At 42.5% G+C, this 5,435-nt stretch overlaps 1 pseudogene; it reads left to right on the plus strand.

Moving 5' to 3' along the window:
- The first annotated feature begins 793 nt into the window (after positions 1-793).
- Positions 794-1,294, plus strand: LOC147457136 (uncharacterized; annotated as a pseudogene).
- The last annotated feature ends 4,141 nt before the right edge of the window (positions 1,295-5,435 follow it).

The raw sequence follows: 5,435 nt of genomic DNA on the forward strand, positions 1-5,435 counted from the left end.
TTGTAAGCTCATTGTTTAATCATGCATTCCTAATCAAATGTTGACTTAGAAAATTGAAAAAATATGTATGTCCATTATAAATAAATGTATTTCTGAACAAATGTTTATTAAGTCACAAAGATAGATTTAATCATATTCAAGTGTAAATAATGGACCTCATAAACTGTGTGTGTGTGTGTTCACACACACACTTCTCTTATTGGGTAAACTATTTTCAATTAATCAAATAATTTTTAACAAAGTTGAATTGGTGAATATCTCTCTCGCTCTCCATATATATACACATACACACACATTCTCTACATATATTTATTTTTATCTCTTTGTTCCCTCCCCTCTCTCTCTCTCTCTCTCTCTCTCTCTCTCTCTCTCTTTTACTTATTAGGCCTTTTTGTCTAGTATCTCAAGGGGTAGGCCAAACGTTATTGTATTTTTATTCATAACAAAAAAGAAAATTTTTTTTAATCCCTTTACAAATCATAAAAAAATAAACTAAAAAATTTATAAGTTTTATTTGTAAGTTTAAAAATATTGCAAAATTTCTTGTTTTTCTTTGTAATTTTCATAGGGTGACTCCATAATGTGAGGTTTATTACTTATTGGAGAGAGGTGAGGAAGCATGACCCTTTCTCACCTTCCTTGTGAGAAGTACAAGGGAGTAATCTTATAAAATAGATAACTTTCATGGGAGAAGTGCAAGGGAGGAAGATTATGAGGATATGATTATGGATTTGATAAGTTTGGGAGAATGCAAAGGAGTGCTTGATATAGAATGAATAGGAAGGAGAGAGAAATGGGAGCATTGAAAGGGGGGGAAGATGAGGCAAGGGTATAGATAACAAGAGTGGAAGGGAATGAAGAATATTTTAGGGAGGAGTTATTCAAGGTGGCATGTAATGGCGACCTACAAATGGTTAGGAATATGCTAGAGGGAGATAAGACGAGGGTTATTAGTGATGAATGGGAAGTGCATCCACTACGTGGGGTGATAATGGCAGCTAAGACTAGGGTTAGTATAGTAGATATTCTACTTCGCCATTACGGGCATGACCTCTTGTTGAAATCTCAAGACCCAAGCACAAGAAACACCCTCCTTCACTTGGCTTCCCACCCCAAAAAGGAGAAGCTTTCCATCTTCTTCCTCAAGTACCTTGTTGTGCTCAAACCAGAGCAGCTTGATCCCTTTACGAATCAATCTTTCCTTGATGCTATCAACCACAAAAATCAAACTGCTCTTCACATTGCTACAGATAACCTCCTTATTGATGTAATGGAAATGGCCTATGAACTTTGAAAGTAGCGGAATTAGGAAATTAGGTGAAGCACTTTTGAGAGATTACTTTGTGAGCATAGCGGGTGAACTTAACCTAGCACTGGAGGTGGTAAGGGTGTTGTTTGAACAACATTTTGGGCCCTAGGGACCATGTGTTGTGACGTTTATTCAAGAGGTGGGGCCAACATCAATGCAGGCACTCGAGGTGTGTCTGCCCATGCTAAGGTTGGTCTATTGGCCATCGTACGCTTAAATACTATGCAATCCTTAGCTTGATGATCATACCTCCCATAGACATTGTAATTCCCATTGAATTTCACTCTAAAAGTAGGGCATTCACTGGTACTATGCGGACCACAGCATACTGAGCACCATTGTTGCTCCTTTCTTGGATACATATGATTGTTTTGCGGAGCATGATTGTCTCTAAGACTCTCTTGAATAGCCTTGGTGAGATCTGCTAAAGTCATTTCATATATCTTTGGCTACTTAGCAATAGGATTTAGGGTCATTTGTTGATGCCCCGATGCTTGCGAGCTAATAAATTTAGACTCAACAGACACTCTTTCTCCTTGAATCATTAAATTATCCTCCAATTGGATCGCATTGGTGGTGACTACTTCCCAAGTGGTGATACCTCTAATGACCAGGCCATTGTAGATATCCTCGTGTCGTAATCCCCTAATGAATCTATCAAGCAATTGATTATTATTGAAGCGCTCATTTGGATTACAATGAGAATTAAAATGCTTTAAGCGACTAATAAAGTCTCTCACCGATCTCCTTCCTCTCTTTTGGCTTTCTGGAGCTGAGAGGCTACACCACAAAGCACTCCCTCTTGTATGTATTCTTTCAAAAATAGTCTCCTAAGAGTAGGATAAATCATTTTTTCTTCCACCCTTAGGGTTCTATACCAATCCCCTGCCTTCCCACTTAAGGTTAGGCTTAAAGCATTACTCTTATGCAGGTCATTGTGTTCTCCTAGAGAATCGCATATTTGTTCAAACACTTTGATATGCTTTCTCACATCCCCGTCTCCATTCAATTTTTGTGTGAGCTTGGCTATTTGTACTGCCTTACTTCTAGGCTCTCTATCAAGCATGTTACGCATATTCTCAGCAATAGATCGACCGATAACTTGAGCAAATGTTGCCAAGTCACCTAAGTGAGCAGGAACCGTGGGTGAAGGCGCTCCAGAGACTACATGTGTAGTAGGTATTGGCATTGGGCTTAGTGCATAGGAAGCCCTTGAGTTCCACTGTTGGTACGGTGTTCTGCCATGTGGCGGGCCAAAGTTCATATGTGTGGCTGTAGGCATAGCAGACGTCGGATGTGATATGCAAATGCTAGCCGGTATGGTTCCATGGAAATAAGAGCTTGGGTGTTGTGGTTGTGGAGCATAGGTTGTTGAAACAATGGGAGGGGTAGGGACTACATGAGTACGTGGACCCATAGGTGCATACGATTGGTACACACTTGTAGGTATTGTTGCACGCATTGTGCTACCATGTAGTGGTGCTTTACTAACAACTGAGGTCCATGACGTGTTTCTCGGGATGTCCATCATTGGGGTAGGCATGGTAGCCGTGGTGTCATCAAGGGAAAGATGATCTAGACTTGGAAAAGTAAAGCTATCACTTGTGGGCTCAGATTGCATTGAGACCCCTGGCGAAACAACATATGGGGGATCCATCGGACTTACCAAGGGAGTCTCCATTTGCGATAAGGTTGGTTGGTTAGCCTTCCCTGTATCCAAGAATCTCATGAGACCCGTTGAAGGCAAGTGGATCCCTTGGTTCTGTCTCTCTAACTCAATAACCCTATGGATGACCTCACCAACTCTTTGTTGTTGATCCTCCATCCTAGTAGCACCCATTGTGGATTGTAGGACATCTAACCAACCCACGCGATAGGTGTGACCTGTGTATAGGTCGATTAGAGTTTTTGTTTGTAGTTCGTACTCCCAGTTCTCATTTAAGAACGCTCCATCTAGGATAGAGGTGCTAGGGGTGTCCTTTGAACTAGATGCAATGTGGCTCTCTATGGGTTGACATTTAGTGGTCGCTAATTCAGGAGCACTTGATTGCTCTCCTTGCAATGATATTGACATAGGAGCTTTTTCTTTTAGCTCTCTTCATTGCTCCGCCTTGCGTAAGCTCTCAATTTCCTTTTCCCTAGCCACAATGATATATCGCTCAACCTCTTGCACTTCGGCAACGCTTCTACCATCAGGTAATATGACCTCAGAGGGGAATAACTCTGAAGAGTCTGGAGGTGCAGTGAATGGAGTATTCACATGCACACTCTCTAAAGGCATAGGGTCTACGTTGGTCATGAATAGAGAATTTACTTCCCCACCCCCCTCATTTACATCGTTAACTCCATGTTCGGATCAAGTGGCTCTACTAAAGGTTTCCTTCAAGCGGCTAAGCACGCTCGGCCCGGACCGTGGACCCATGGTATGCATGTCTTGGATTGAGCTATCAGGATTAGGCATTGGGTAACCCTCCATGATGTCGTAGTCAGAGGAAGAGTCACTAGCCGCTATGTTCGGGTCTTGGTTTGTACTACCTTGGGTCCCCGTAGAGGGCCCGGAACCTAAGGTAGGTGGATATTGAGAACTCGCGTAATTCAAAATTCTCTCTAGTTGCTCTGTCTCTAGAACACAAATAGAGCGCAGATGCATGTGCCTTGAGCACCCTAGAAGCGTCGACGAATAACCTCGAAGGTTAACCGCTTACTTTTTTAGGCGTCCGTTTTTACTCGTTTTTTTAATGTTTTTTAATGATCAGTTTTTTATTAAAGTGTGTGATAGCTCAAAATGAGTGTATCACTTAGAGGGTCGCGATGTGCTTTACAACACAATGTTTGGTCACCTGAAACTCCGTTGGTCCTCAAAAAATCGATTTTTAGCTACATGTGAAGCTAAAATGCGTAATTTTAAAGGGCAACTGAGGCCTGAGCTTGAGTGTGAGCTTGGGCTTGGGTCCGGGTTTGGATCTGGGAGATATTCCCGATCCTGGTCCTACCTTTAATTTTTTATTATTTTTTATTAAAAAAAATTCCGGGATAAAGTTCGTCGTGGCTTGCACGCGAGCACACACACACACTCTACCTACCAACTTACAACTAATACACCTACTATTACACACTAACACACTTCATTAGCTCTCACAGATCTACTTCCTACTTACTCTACTTTACATTATAGAACTAAAAACCTTAATACTAACACCTTAGCACTGAGAAAACACAGTAACCTTTCAAAACTTCATTAACAAAGACATACACAGTAGCAACAAAAAATTCTTCTTCTCAACACACACACCTTCCTTCTCTACCTTTCCTACAATTGAAATTGCACCACAGAGAAGCACAGAGTGCTACTCGAGCTTAATGCATGGAATTTCCCTGGCAACGGTGCCAAAAATGTACGTGTCTATCGCATGTGTCAATGCAAGGAACTTGCCAATACACTGTGTGCGAGCCACAAATGGCTCCAAGCACACAACCAAACTAATGTAGCAAGTTGAAGAGAGCAAGGGTGTGTCACTTACCGCTCTACGCTCTCCTTCGTAGAGGATTCCTCGTCGCGACGAAGAAGGAGCCGTCGCCGTGTCATCGTCGCAATGATCAATCTCTCTCTCTCTCTCTCTCTCTCTCATACACACACACACACACACACACACACACGTGTACACACACACACACACAAGGAGGTGAAGAAGAAGAAGATGGAGATGGAGATGGAGCAAGAGCACTCTTCTATTGCACAAATGAAAGAATGAATGAATTTTAGGTTTAGTTGACTTTTATATGAGCTCGCCCCATTCACACTTGGGCGCCCATACTTACCCAGTTAACCTTGAATGTTCCAGCTAGAGTGCGCCTCTCATCGGCGATCACTCTACCCTTTCCCTATTGGACCGACAAGCCCGGTACCTGACTCTACCAAATAAATAATACGGCATCCGTCGTAGGCGATAGGGTGTCCGTGAGCCGCGAGGGTTAACACACTCACCCTAGTATCCCCCACCCACACTCACCCTACCCACCTACCCATGGATCAGAGGCCCACCCTCCCTCTCTCTCTCTCTCTCTCTCTCTCTCTCTCTCTCTCTCTCTAAGGGGGTTTAACTAAAAATATGCAAGTGTAGCATGT

Source organism: Adiantum capillus-veneris, chromosome 5, assembly GCF_014529385.1.
Source record: "Adiantum capillus-veneris isolate H3 chromosome 5, ASM1452938v2, whole genome shotgun sequence".
NCBI classification, from domain to species: domain Eukaryota; kingdom Viridiplantae; phylum Streptophyta; class Polypodiopsida; order Polypodiales; family Pteridaceae; genus Adiantum; species Adiantum capillus-veneris.